Raw genomic sequence first — 15,962 nt, forward strand, 5'->3', positions numbered from 1 at the left:
TCAATCGTGTTCGATCACTATAAAATTCCTTGCAGGTTTTACTGCAGGACAATCCATATTTTCCAGAGAAATTTAAAAACATTTTTTGTGAATGGCCAGGCAGCATTTCCAGCAGGTGGTTTGTGTGCAGCTACCCTTGCTGGAGGCTAAGGAAATGTAGTAGCAGGGACATATTTTTTATGCTGAATGGCCTTGCCAGTTGACCAGCGAATGGTACCAGAACCATTTAATTAAGTAGTATAGACTATACGTCTAGAAAATAACAATAATAATATAGCATTTTAAAACAACTCTTTTGAAGAAATAGCGACAATCCTAATTGATCCTTGATTATAACAGGAACCATGGCCAAGTTAGCATTTGGAATGCTTGATACTTCTGGTTTTTACCCCTTTATAACTGACTTTCTGCTTCCTAGTCCAAATTAGAATTTGCTTTGGATTCATAAAATGTCACACATATTTTGAATCTTTCTAAAATATAACTTCTGAACGTGTTTGTGTTTATTTGTAGTTTAATAAAAACAAACTATCATCTTTGAATCAACATGGTCCTTAAGAACTAATAATCGAAGGGGAAAATTATGCATCCCGTCAAGCAAGTAAATATGCTGAAAAATAGTACCATTTCTGGAGCAATTTTCCCAGTATTAATATCAGCATCATTTTCATTATCCTTCAGCAAGCAAATAAATTAACACATGCTTTGAAGCTGAATGTATTTGATATGAAACACAGGAACTCTGGATTAGAACATTCTTCTGAAGCTTTGGAAGGTGTTGAATCTAAGATGGTGGAATGCTTCCAGAGAGATAAGAAGTTCATTTATTTTAGAAGCAGGGATATGTTAGGGGAGGATTTCAAGGAAAAACCAGGATAGGGGCCCAGAAGTAAATCCGGGACCACATGTTTCAATTAACAGGGGATTACCTTCATGGGAGAGTCTGGGAGGAAAAGCACAATTCTCCAGTTATGCTCATGTGGCAGCTGTAGCAGCAAGGATAACAAGAACAGCAGGCCTATACATGGATGCCCACTAGAAATGGTTTGATTATAGTTTCTACTACCTCAGTTAACTTATGCCCACTGGCATAAAACAGGTTCAAACAAGAAGGTTTGAGAGCACTCCTTTCCCCAGTCCCATTCTCTTCATCTCTCTGACCGTCCCACCACACTTCACATCCTAACCACTAACCAGTCTTAATTTTAAAAGAGATCAAATTTTCAAAGGGAACTGAAATTACTTTGTTATCATTACATTATGTGGTTATGTTATGCTGTATTCTTTACAAAGGACTTGATCATTTACTGACAATCACTGCTGAAAATTCTGAATTCTTGAAAAATACTAAAAGGTTTGTGAACTAACTGTTACAATAACTTGTTTTTGTGAGATGAACTTTCATGATCCAGATTATTCTCTTCCTACATGACTTCAGGTGATACGGTTGTGTCACAAAACGGTTCCCTGAATATATATGGGGAGATTCATCACTGTGAGTCTGAGTCAGCTAATTCTTTTTGGGCTAAAGAATTCCAAATAATGATTAACCTTGGGGAAAAATGAATATATTAATATTTTAACTACAGCTCTCCCTTTTCTCCTTATCAGCATGATGATTGTTTTCCTGCTGCTTTAATTAGATCTTAAATAAACTCTACTTATTTTTAAGTTTATTAATGATATCTTAAAAAAACAGAATATATTACCCAGGTGACAGAGAGGTTTCCACCACAAGTGCATAAAAGTTGGTATAATTCTCTTGGTGCTTTGTATACTCTTTTGCTACATTTAGAGTTTCTTTTCAAGAAACTCAGCACTATGTGCATTTAACTGAAAAAGCAGATTACAAAAGTAGCATGACTATTGTATGTAGGCTGCACTTTTAGATAAGAAGGCAGTTTTAAGATAAATTGCATTTTTAAAAACCATCCAGCAAAAAATTTAGCAACAATTCTTTTTATCGAGATTCATAGAAAACAAAAGGTCTGGATATGGAATTGTTAGAAAATGACAGGCTGCTATTTTATGAAATTTGAGCATACTTAAAAATTATATGAGATACCTTCTCCCCAACCTAGCAGTCTTTGCTGTTCTTTATTGGCTTACAATAGAATCACAGATCCATAAATCTTTCTCCATTAATCTTATCAGCTCCACAACAGTGATCGTACAGTTTAACAAGTAGTTCTACATCAGTCTTTGTCATGAGATTGAATGAAATTTATGATAGACAATCTTGATTTAGAAGTGTCTATAACGTCCCAGATCTCTAGATAAGTTATGACATTGATTGGTTGCTCTTATTGTTAAAAATGAATTATTTTTTTCTAGTCTAACTTCCTACCTTTGGAAAATAGGATGCTTTTGTCTGCTGGATTAAAGACAGTACATCCAGTCCCCTCCTTAGGCAGATACTTAATAGTAGGTCATCTCTTCACCTCACCAAGATGAGATAAACAGGTTGAGCTCAGTAGTTATTACTAGAGCTGGAATATTGTTTCTTGAAACAGAGTCATATGAATACTTTTCAAAAAATTTCTAAGGAGGTACTCCAAAGTGTAAAAAAAGAAAACCACCTAGATATATATCATATGAGGCATACTCAGTAGAGCGAAAAGGCCCAAAATAAATAGCTGAGCATTTTTCATACTCATTTGTAAACAAATAGTTTGAAGGATTTTCCTTACCACCTGGAAATTCACGGGCAAGACACACTGATGAATGACAGCTTAGTCAGGTTCCTGCTGACATCTGTATCCCCCTTTCACAACCCTGTGTCCAGAAAATCATCTGAGTCAACATAACATCAGACTCTTAAACGTTTCATAATGCTGGTCAGAGACATAAATGGAGAGAAAGAAAATTCAGTGATGCATCTCTGTGGGCTGAAATCATGAAGCATTAACTGATTTTTGTTCTCCACATTTCTTTTTGTTATATGTTTTCTTCAGATAAAAGTCTAGTTTTGGGTTTTTTTCCACAAAATGGAAATGGCGATATATTCCTTAATAAGTATACCTGAAGTCACACAAAAATACCTGAACTCTAACTATGTTGCATGACAAAATTGTTTATAGAAGCTCAGAATAGATTTAGTTGCTGCTGATACAAGCAGTGCAGAGATTATTACAGCAATGTGATATAAATCTGCTGGTTTAGGCTCTTCTGTTTTGCACGCATTTTACTTAAACAATGTCACAACATGAGGATTTCTATTCTCCCTTTAGTTCTTGAGTACTGTTGTAGAATTGAGGATTAATAAGAATAGATGTTTCCCTATCTGTGGTTTCTTTCTCTATATAGAATATTTTTTATATCTGTCAATTTTATGAAAGTTTTTATGGTATGATACAAAGAATAACATAAAGTTTAGTGTCAAGCATCAGACCATACAGATTTAGGAATTTCCAGATCGTTATTTGAAAGATAAGGCAAATTGCAACAAGAAATGTTATTGATGCCTTTTCTTATTTTCATCATGTATAAAATAAAATTTTGCATGCCCTAAAAGCTATAAGATATCCCACTAAATACAGAATTTTTTTCCAGAAACTCCTGTTAATTGACTGATTTTTTTATAGCTTTAAAATTAAATTTTAAAATTAAGTAGCCTTGAAAATAAGTTTCTTGTGCTTGACATCTATATTAACATCTATCTGACCACTAATATTTGTAGATTAGAATGGCATAAACACTTCCGTGTTACTCTAAATTTTGGGAAAGACTCACGTGTATTCTCAAAGGGCCATGGACAGAAAACAGGTTTGTTCTATAAAAAATTTAAAGATTTTCTGTAATCTCCAGAAAACCAGCATTGCTTGTAGCAAAATTTTCTATTGTACTCCTGTTTTTCCCTACAGTTTATCTCCTTCTTTTTGGTTTGTTTTGTTTGTTTGTTTGTTTTTTCATGTGGGGGGTATTTTTTATCATTTTTGTTCTTAGTTTGGTTCTTTTTGTTGTTTGTTTTCTATTTAGCTAGGATACAAAATGTACATTTCAAAATTGCTGGTTTTCCTGTTTTGAAAATACTTAAATGGAATGCATTGAACATTTATACTATACATTGAACTTTATACTAAAGATTCTCAAATAAGAAATTTATTGACAATTTTTTAACATATAGGAAAGATGTACTTCAATTTTTTAATCACCTCTAATGAAATTTAATTATTAACCATATTTTGCAGTAGTTTTCTCATCTGCAGATGTATTCATTAATGTCAGTCAAATACAATCCAGCAAAACATCACCATCTTTCAAAACATCTCTGCATCCCATAAAGGTCAATAGGATTAAGGCTATGGACTATCATTACGAAAAATGGCAACTTGAGAAAGAGGTATTTTTTTCATTCTACTCAGTTGGACTGAGGTCTTTGGCTACCTTCTCTCTCTGTGGTCTCTGCTTCCTGACAAAAGAAGGGGCCAACATTTTTCTTTGAGTGCAGATTCACTTCATTGTCATTGTGACATTTAAAAGGCAATAGCCATTTTTAAAGTGACATTTTAACAAACAGCAAATCTGATCCCATGTTGTGAACAATAGCTGAGAAAAGGCAGGTTTTTACTCAGTGCTTCTATTAGAGAAAATCTGAAGCATTAATCTCTACCAACAAAAAAAAAAATCAAAGAGTGCAAAAAAATTGTAATTTGTTTTAGAAAATTTTATGTTGCAATTTATCTGCTTCCTAGAAGCAAAAGGAGGCAAAATATGATGTGCCTGAATGGATTGCAGTGAGTGTAGAAAGGAAGGAAGGCACACACAATATATTTCTTCAGGGATTCACAAAATTAAATTTGGTAGTGGATCAGGGGAATACAATTCTGCAGTGACACAGAAAAAAAAATAAATTAAAGAATCCAGAAGCATTGTAGTGTAATCTAACTTGGGGCCACAAACTGCTCTTAGCACTGTGTGTTTACTAAATAGTGTAGCTACACGGAATAGTTAAGAATGCTTATGTGACTTCACTCATATTCCGTACTTTAATAGCATTGGCTTCCTCCGAATATCATAAAAAGTGTTGTCTTTCTTAAATAAGAATTCCTCTCTTTTATAGTTTGTTTCTATGCCAACTTAAATACAACATTCATATAACTGAAACTCATCCTAAATTATCTTTCATACTTACCTTTTCCTCCACCTTATGACACAGTTGATCTGAAAGCTCATTTGTATAAAAAGTTTTATAAGCAGTTATTTTGATACTAAAGTAATGCATTGTATTTATTTCCAATAATATTTCCATTTCCTTACCCTCATTTTCAGGGTTTTAATTAATTTTATAACTAAATAAATGCACATTTTCAGTTTCTTTATTAATTTTATACTTAAATAAATGGAGTAAAGGTACAAGAAAAACAGTAAGTTATATTAGAAAGCATGTTTGGTGTGGATTTATTTAAGAGGAGATAGTGTATGTAGAAAAGGGCAGGCTAGATACTAATGTATGAAGAAGATGCATTGTACAAACAGGCAAAAACATCAGAGCATGGCAGGACGTCCCACTGAAGGAACATAGTTCCTTTCTACTGAGTTTTTGCCTAATGGTGCTGCCTCTTTAAGCATCAACACTATTAATCACAGAGAGGAGTAAGGGTTGCAGATGGGTCTGCTGGCTCTTCTCTGGTGACTTCAAGTAAAGGATGTTCCTCTCATTCAAGTAATTCAGAAGGTGACAAATATTACAGATGCTGAATTTATGTGAATGCTTGCTCGTTGTTTATTAACTCATCAATCTTCTGAGAAATAAAAGGACCAAACAGTGAGGCAAGTGGGCTTTTCTTATCCTGTCAGCTCAAAGGGGTCTAAAAGTAATCAATATCTACAATTACTAAATCCTTCCAGGTATTTTAACCCTTCTTTCGTAGTCTATTTCCACATCTTACAGGTTGCTCAAATCCAAAACTAATCAGAAAGAATGAAGTTTTAATTACTGTACTGATACCTTTCATTTATTTTTCAGTCTTACTAAAATTGGTTCTGTCATAACAGCAGAGTGTTTTTTTCTTCTTTAATTTGATGAATTAATAGAGCTTGCTCTGTAGAAAAGCATGAGTAAAGCAGATAAACACAAAATATGCAGAGATGCCCTGAGAACAAACAGATCTTTTTTACCATGCATGTTTATTTTTTATTTTGATTTTAATTTACATGCATTTATCTGTGTGTGTGTGTGTTTGTGTATGTGTTCACACTGTCTTAAAAATAAATAGAAATATTTATGAGCAACAAAGATTTTTTAAAGCTTCAGGCCTCCCCGTGAGTAAAATTTCCAAGAACATTTAAAATGGGGGACAAAAAAAACAAACAAAAAGTAACCCTTAATTTTGGAGAGAAAAATTAAATTCAAATGGGTATTATACTCTGAAAATTAAGACAGAAAAAGAACAGAAGTTTATTTTATTCTTATTTTGCTTAATTTCTAAAAATATATTTTACTTTTAATAAGAATCCCTGAAAAAAGATTATACAAGTGAGTTTTCCTATTCATTTTTACTCTCTGATTAAAGTAGTCTTGTTTTTCATCCATAATCTGTAGGAAAAGGTAATCCAAGTTTGTTTTGAAAATCACACTTTGCAATTAACAGGCACTGTCTCAACAAGTTTAATGTTGGATTTTATTCTGAATGATTATCATCTTAGAGTATATTTTAATAAATTATTGAGATGCTATATGAGGTATACTAATCATTTAGTCCTTTCAAATTAATCATATGAACATTATGAGCAGCTTTTCACAGACACATGTAAAGATTAAGTTTGATAGCTGAACTCTGGATCAAAAAGAAACTGTTGATTTCTAAAAATAATAACTAGTTGGATACATTATGCATGCCATTCTCATTTTCTGGGGTGATTTATGCTTGTCAGCTTTTGAGTAAATAATTTGTTCAACAGAGATACTTTAAATTAGGGGTTAACATTAATGTGTTTTTTTGAGTCAGAACTTATTATAAGAATATTGGTCATCAAATTAATACACCTATTTCTATAAATAGAATAACATGCTCGATTAAGGCTTTTTAACAGTTGTATTTGCATGTCTTGCAATTTTTTTAGAAGCCTTAAGTATAATAGTTACACTGTATAACCTAAAATATAAGTGTCAGAGGATGGCCATAACAATGGATTGGGAGACCTAATTTTTTTCCCGTAGCATAATTGACTTATTAATCACTGTAGAAGTCATGAAAAGAGTATTTATTATATATACCCTTGGCAACTAGAAAGAGTAACTACTGGTTAAAAGTCTACTGCCAAAGGGCAAAGACTTTATGTTGTTTTTAGAAAGACTAAGAATTTATTTAAATTCTAAGACCATGACTATGGCTTGATACCAAAATGTCATTCATTCAGGCTGCCATCCAAAACCTGTATATTTCAGATGTCAAACTGACCCACTGAGATGGAAGATTTGTTGGAGTTTTTATGTGGAGTCCTGTTGTGAGTAGAATTACTCATTTTATGCTGAAAATTCTTTTCAATGGCAATCTTAGGTATGGCTGAAGTCTTCTATTAAGGTTGTATGTAATTTTAAAGCTCTATGAATAGAAAAACAATGATTTTTTTACGTCTTACTATGATCTTTCCCAAATTTGAAAAATGCTCCTGTAATTCCCTGCTGTTTCAAACACCTTTTGTTTCAAGAGCTATCTATATTAATAACATTGTTGTGCTTTTTTTTAGGTAGCTCATGTAAGACTTCTTTTTCTTTCTCATTTTATATTGAAAAATTAGACATTGTTATGTTGTGTCCACTAATCTTCATTTATATTATTTCCCATTTATATTAAATTATGGTAGGTGTTGGTTTCTTTCATATGTAAAAGATTTACAACAGAAAAGTACTGATCAAATTGTACTATAGATTAATTTCTGATCCAAATTTTTTTTCCTTATGTAATTCAGTAATCTAATCCAGAAATCACTTAAAAATAAATATGCTGAGAGCTGGAAAACAAAGTATTTAGAGTTGGACAGAGCTGGTTTTATGGGGTTTTAATTTTTAAAAAATTTTATTGCAAAATGTAGGACAATTGTCTAAATTTCCCAGACAGAACAACCTGTTTGTAGTTTTTATATAATATGATAAATAGAAAGATAGCAAGTAACTTAGATAAGAGAGATGAGATTGTGTAAATCTTAATCACAAATATATCTATTTCAAAAATATAAGACTGTCTGACCATCTGGTGACTTTAAGGTATTTTGTGAAGCACAGACATATCCATGTGAATAAAATATTAAAACAGTAGAAAGAAGTTGCATGCACTGCTCCAATAAGAGACCCACTGTGGGTCAGAAGTGGAAAACACTTCTCGAAATAGCTAACAGGGCAAGGAGGTAGATACATATCAAGTGAGTATTGCTTGCCTTCAGGGACTTTTTATAGCACTAGGTAGAAATTCAGCATTCTGCTTTACTTTAAGAGCCTTCATGGGTTCAAGTGGCTTCACTGGCTCAATTTACTGTTTCCTGAATCAACATACATGGCATAATCAATACACACTGCAAAACTGCACAGAAAATAGCATGAAATCAGATTCTTCCATGATTTCTCAGTCAGCTTTCTTCCACTTTGACCATAAATGAGACATTCTTATATACATGTGTGTGTATATGTGTTTGTGTTTGTGTGTGTATATAAACAGAGTAATTTAGTACTAACAGTTTAGCCCCAGCCACTATTAAATGAGACCAACAAAAATTCTGGTGTGTTTTTTTTTTCATTGTTTTGGTAAAAATTTAAGGGTCAAAGTCAGTTTCTGAATGATCTTTAAATGAAGGATTCTACCTGGTTTTGTTTCAGATGAATACAAGTTCTATATTTCTATTTCTGAAAAATTGAACCACTCAAGGACAAGTGGGATTGTTTTCTCTTTATTGAAATGAGCAAGCTGTGAAAAAAATCATCCCCTGTGATACAGCTGCTGCCACTTTGGAGAATTACTAACAATGCCAGTATATGCATTCAAGCCATTTCCCATGGTGATAGTAGTATCTCTGAAGATATACCAACTTAGGCGCGTGCATGGGGACTTAACAATACACTGAGGTGAAACTCCAGTTTAAGCTCAGCCCCACAAACTTGGAGTCACCTTTTCAGCACACGGGAAATATCTTTTCAAACAGAAATCAGCCTACATGTGTGTGCTTCTGCATATATGTGCATGCGTGTGATCACAAGGGATGTTCTACAGTTTATCCTGAGAGTCAAGGCTCAAAGTCAACAGAAAATCAGAGATTTTTAGGTTATTTATTTAAAATCTATCTGCAATAAATATGAAGAAGTTTAAAGCCAAAGGGTAAGTCAGGGCCGAGCTCTCTGTGTATATGAAATAATCTTTCTGGTTTTGTTTAATCTCAGAAGACAGCAATCAGAAGAGTCCATTAGGTAGCTCAGAACTAAAATTCGTAGCTGGAGTTGCAGAACATTAGATATGAGGGTTCAGAGAAGGTCTTAGAAGTAAAACCAAAACATTGAAAGAGTTTACTTCTCAGGATTCAGTCCAGCCTCAGTTCCTTACAATATATCGCAATAGAGTTACTTTTTGCAAAATACTAGTTAAAACAAAAGTGTAATTTGTCATCATAATGTTTTTGTTCATTTGTTTCATGTTAATTGCAGACATGTCAGAAATACCTGGGTTTTTTTCTAAGTTTTGATCTCATATTGTTGTTTTAACTTGAGGGATTTTATAACAAGAACAAAATCAAACTACTTCAAAGAAAGTATTGCGTAGTTCACTAAGCGGTAGAAGTGGCTTTTTTGACTGTTCCTTAATACACTCAAAAGTGCCCTATAACTTTACCTTTATAATATCTGCTTTGTTAGGCAGTAATAATTGGAGAACCTATACATGAATGATACAGATCTTGATTCTGAAAGGAAAAGGGCAGGGACAAGCGAAAAAGTTCTGTGAATATGGAAACCTTATAGCTGTCTTCTAGTACCAGAGGCAGTCTTCAAGAAAGCTGGAGAGGGACTTTTTGCAAGGGCATGCAGTGACAGAATACAGGGAAATCACTTCAAACTGAAATGGGGTAGAATAAGAAATTAGGAACAAGTTCTTTCTGTGAGAGTGGTGAGACAGTGAAATAGGTTGGCCAGAGAAGCTGCAGAAGCCCCATTCCTGGAAATGTTCAAGGCCAAGCTGGTCTAGTAGAAGGTGTCCCTAAGATTGCAGGGGAGTTGGAACTACGTGATCTTTAATGTCCCTTCCAACCCAAACTGTTCAATGTTCCTATGATTCTGTATCATGACAGAATTTTTCAGTGCCATTTATGAGATGTCTATATACATACATACACATGCCAACAGATACATACTTATATTAATCATTCAGACTCTGCTGTCAAAATAGTTTTCTTCTGTTGTTCTCCCCCCATGAGGAGATGGGGGTTGCTAAAGAAAAAATCCTTTATGTCTAACTAACTGCATGTGTTTAGGTTTAAGCATAATATAGTAGGCTTCTAGTACTTAGGTGTCTTGCTGCATAAAGCAGCAGAGTTTATTCTTTTGTTAAATGATGTTAAACACAATTCCATGAGGACATATAGGATCTTTAAGATCCCTTCCAACACTGATCATTCTATTATTCTATGAGTCTTTTATTTGAACTAAATCCTTTGAACTTTCTAAAGGGAATTGATCTAAAAGTTGTTCTAACAGAAATCTGTACTTCAACACAGTACAGAGCTGTACTTTGAAACAGATGTCATGTCAGAATCTCCCTGACAGTTGCTTCAGAATTCCTTGACCACCAACATTATTATTGGGCTGGACATCTGACTATACCAACCAGTCATAAATTCAAAGCTGTAACAGGACAACTAGTAAAACAAATCAACCAGACCACCTGTTGACAGTTTTGCTTTTTATTCTTTGTTCAGCTCGAGCTGCTACCTTTGTGAGAATAATAATAATCACTGGTTCAAACCTTAATCCTTTTTTCATTTTGCTTTTTGAGGGGGTTATGGGTGGTAAGTCCATCACTATAGGGAACATTGTGTTTCACATGTTTTACATTTGAGAAAGATGAATATAGTATTTTGCTTTCAGGACAAGTTAGAATCATGCATTCTAAAAATAGGAGGAGATAAACTGAAATCAATAAGAAAGGTAGTAGACTTTTATATAAGCATAGCAAACAAGAAAACTTGTTCCAATGCCTCAACACCCTCGCAGTAAGAATTTCCTCCGAATATCTAATATAAACCTATTCTCTTTCAGTCTGAAGCCATTCCCCCTTGTCGTGTCACTACATGCTCTTGTAAATAGTCTCTCCATCTTTCTTTTGGGCTCCCTTGAGTACTAGGAGGCTGCAGTTAGGTCACCCCAAAGCCCTCCCTTCTCCAGACTGACCAATTCCAGTTCTCTCAACCAGTCCTCATAGGAGAGGTGCTCCATCACCCTTATCATCTTCGTGGCCTCCTCTGGGCTTGCTCCAACAGACCCATGTCCCTCCTGTGCTGGAACTCCAGAGCTGGATGCAGCACTGCAGGTGGGTCTTACCAGAGCAAAGCAGAGGGGTAGAATCCCCTCCCTCACGTGCTGCTCACACTGCTTTGGATGCAGCCCAGGACACACTTGGCTTTCTGGGCTGTGAGTGCACACTGATGGCTCATGCCTACCCTCTCACCCTCCAGCTCCCTCAGGTCCTTCCCAGCAGGGCTGCTCTTGATCTGTTCATCCCCCAGCCTGTGTTGATACCAGGGATTGCCCCAACCTGGGTGCAGATTCTTGCACTTGGTCTTGTTAAACCTCATGAGATTCCTAGGGGCCCACTTCTCAAGTTTGTCCAGGTCCATCTGGATGTCATCCTGTCCTTCAGGTGTGTCAACAGCACGATTTAGCTTGGTGTCATCTGCAAACTTGCTGAAGGTTCACTCAATACCTTCATCTATGTCATTAATGAAAATAGTGAATATTACTAGTCCAAGTAGTCTCTGAGAGGCACTACTTGTCACTGATGGACTCTGAGCCGTTCACCATGATAGGACCGGCTACTTTCTTGTCTACCTCATCAAGTCTATTTCTCTCCAATTTAAAGGAGAATTATATGGGGCACCCTGTCAAAGGCTTTACAGAAATCCAGACAAATGACATCTGTAGCCCTTCCCTTGTCCACTGGTGGTCTGTCCATCACATAAGGTCACTAGGTTTGTCAGGCAGGACTTGCCCTTGGTGAAGCTGTGCTGACTATCTCAAATCACCTCCCTGTCCTCCATGTGCCTTAGCAGAGCTTCCAGGAGGATCTCTTCCATGATCTTCCCAGGCAGAGAGGTCAGGTTTATAGGTCAGTAGTTCCCAGAATCCTCCTTTCTATCATTTTTAAAGATGGGTACACTATTTCCCCCTTTTCCAGTAAACTGGGTCTCCACCTGACTGCCCTGACTTTTTAAATATCATGGAATGTGGCTTGGCATTTACATCAGCCCTTAGGACTCTGGGATGGATCTTATCGAGTCCCATAGACTTATGTACATTCAGGTTCCTCAGATGGTCATGCGTTTGATCTTTACTTACAGTAAAGAGAAAGAACAGAACCTCACAAAGAGTTATTTCAGGATATTTGATATAGTGAAATCACAGCAATTGCTCAAAAAAAAAAAAAGGGGGGGGGACCAAAAAAACCAAAACAAACAAAAAACAAAACAACAAAAAAAACAACCAACAAACAAAAACAAACAAACAAACAAACAAAAAACCAAACAAAAACCACACAAACCCTAACAAGTAAAATAACAGAAGTCCAAAACAACACAGACCCCAATCACAAGTGCATATGGATGACTGCCCTTCTCCTACTCATTTCCTACATAAAAAGTATTGCCTTTAGAGGAGGTCATTGGTTAAGGTGACAGTAATAAAATTTAAAATGTCCCATAACCAGCATAGAGATATGAACGCCTGTAAATATGCTTAATTATTTTACTTTGATCCTTTGGTGTGGTCTTTACCTGTTCTTACTTGAGGGAAACCAAAGTACTTTAAAGACATTTTTCTGTTTCCTTTGATAAGCATAGTAAGACATGCAGCACTGTACAGATGAATACAGCCTCCCTTCATTTTTTTCTCTGAAATCTCCAAAGAACCAATTCACAAGCAACTTGCAAGAAAAAAAATCCATCATTTAGTGAACTCCCCAACTGCTTATTTGGCAAAGACACTAAATTTATTTAGGCTGTTCTCTCTGCTCCAAAATACCAGTAGATTCAGGCAGGTTTTATTTATTGAAAAGATGTACTGGTGTATAGAAGCAAGGTAACCATATCCCAAACCTACATGGTATTTTTCTTTTTGCAGTCTGGCAATGTGTTTGAATTTTAAAATAATGCCCCAATTCATACAATTCAAACAATTGCATAAAACTGTGGTAAAATCTCTTTGATTTATTAAAAAAACCCCACCAAACCATAGGACACACAAATAATTGGAGACTACCAGTTATCATTCAACCAGTTTGAATTATATGAACAAATAAAAATAGTTGATGAAAAAATGAGCTGGTAGGTAAGAAAATTATGGACTTGTTTTCAGGATATCTCCTTCCTGAAGACAGACTCTTCTTGTGATTGTGGGTGATATAGCACCAAGCAAACTAATTTCCTAACACAAAGTTGAGGTTGTGAATGCGGATGGCATGGAAATTAAGAGTTGTTCTCATAATTTCCTTTAGTGTTACCATGCTGGTTTAAAGGTAAACCAGCAGGAGAAATGAACCCAACTCAAAAGAGATTATGAGTCAGAATTACAATTTAATAAAAATAATAGAATAAATACAATTTTACAGATGAACAATTGGTTTTAACCCACAAAAACACAGATGTATAACCCGGCACCCTGGGGCACGAACAGAATGTTGTTCGTTGGCCCTTGTGCTGAGCCTCACGTGGTTCCCTGAGTCCAAAAGTAAAAGAAGAGAAAAAAAACCTGTTGATGTGAGTGGTGGTCGCAATCCGATTGAGGTTCTGGTCCTCCTCTGGGTCCCACAAGTGGTACCAGAAGTCCCAAGACCCCAAGATTATATATCCTTAGGTTCAGACAGGAATGCCCAGTACCTCCCCCAGGGTAGGGAGTTCTATAATGGGTGATTGTGAGTGTGAGAGTGAGGACAGGAGCATCCTCCTATCTCACAGGCCTCTTAACACCCAGCTTATAGCCTGAGGGGTCAGGTGTGCTCTGGGCAGCTGCTGCAAATGGTCTGTTGTTAACAGTTCCTGGGCAATGACATGGAGGCTGTAGAATACAGAGTTTGGGTTACACTCACACAGTGATGAACTGGTCCCAGCTCTTCTAACTAGGACAATTACTTGGTGAATTACACTGCCCACATGTAACACGAAGGTTACAGCCATGATGTTAATCCTAAGGAGCTCCTAATTCAGACATTCTATATGTTTCTTATTCTCTACCCCAAAGCACTAGTAGAAATGCTCTGGTTCTGTGCTAATAGATCAGGTGCTTTGTGCGCACTGAACAAAACGCCTTGAAGCCATGCTGCGCCAAATTGGAGCTTTCACAGGGAATCACATTAATTCTGCTGGGGGAAAAAGGGGGATAAACAACAATGAAGGAGATAAAGTGCTACCTCTCTGAAATCCATTTAAGCAGTAATCCTATGAAATTAGAGCATGCCATCTGATTTATCAGACATCATAGCAGAAAACTGTTAACTGTGGAAAACACATTTTCAGGGAGATTAATTCTAATGTAAACTATGTTTTAAGTTATTCTCTTTGTTATCATCATCACATGTGCACATTGTTCATATGTATAGATCTCAACTGAAAGACAATGATTGAACGGGAGCCAAGTAGTTGTAAAGAAATGAAATTTCATTGGATTTATGTGAACAATTCTCCACACTAGAAAAAGTATCAGTAATACCTATCTCTGAGTGTCTTTTTAATAAGAAGTCCATAGTTTCAGCAATAAGCACATACTTTCATGATTTTGCTTATGAAGTCTCTTTTACTAAGTTTTGGACTGCTTTGCACAGTAGAAATAGGTGCAAGATACTCTGCGTACCAAAAAGTCTCTTGGTTATTTGCTTGGTAAGTCTATGGGCCACTGGTGATGTTTCAGGCAGATATTTAAAATTAAAAATGGAAGTAAGTATTTCTCGTTAAACATGAGAAGAATCTTATAGGAAATTTGAGTGTGGACAAACAAGTATCACTGTTGAAGGCTATTGGGAAAGAGGATGTAGACCTAAATAAACAGCTGTAGTATTATTTGTATTCACTACTTGTTGGTTACAGTCAGAAGAGAGAAATTAGTTTGGCTAAATAGCCAATAACCATTTCCCCTTTTCATTTTGTTAAGCATCCCTTAACAATATGAAAGCAGGATTAGTAAGAAGCTGTGCCACCTGATATCGTGTACTTATGACCAGTCACCTGATCATGTTCATGAAAGAATTTTTTCACTACAGGTTCATAGCAGCTGATGCATTTTGTTGTTAGTTTGATTAACTAAGTGCCCAAGGAGCCAGAGTTTGGCTGACAGCAGCAGAACATCAGAGCTTATCAGTAAGAAATAAAACATAGTGAGCTGCTTTGACCTTGGAGATAAAAGACTCAAAAAGAATATTCCCCAGGCACGAGTGATATTCAGGATTTCAGTGGTGGAGTTATGCTTATGGGTGAAATGGATGGGAAGGCACATAGACTTCTGCAGAAATATAAATATTCTTTCCACTAGGGAAATATGTCACCTTGCCCCCTTTATATAAAGTGTGAAGAGGTCAGGGATATTTCAGTGATGCTCTATTTTCCAGAAAATGTGGTGATATTTTTATTTAACCATTGGAACCAAGTAAAAATATGGCACAAGAATGTGAAATAAAGATCTTTCTGTTCTTTATCTTTGTTGAAGCCAGTAACAATTCAACTTACCAAATAAATTCTTACCCGTGTTCCTCTTATATGTCTACCTACCTGGTTCAAAG

This window comes from Manacus candei, unplaced genomic scaffold (assembly GCF_025592945.1).
Source record: "Manacus candei isolate 608988 ecotype Guabito, Panama unplaced genomic scaffold, ASM2559294v1 h1tg000016l, whole genome shotgun sequence".
Lineage (NCBI taxonomy): Eukaryota > Metazoa > Chordata > Aves > Passeriformes > Pipridae > Manacus > Manacus candei.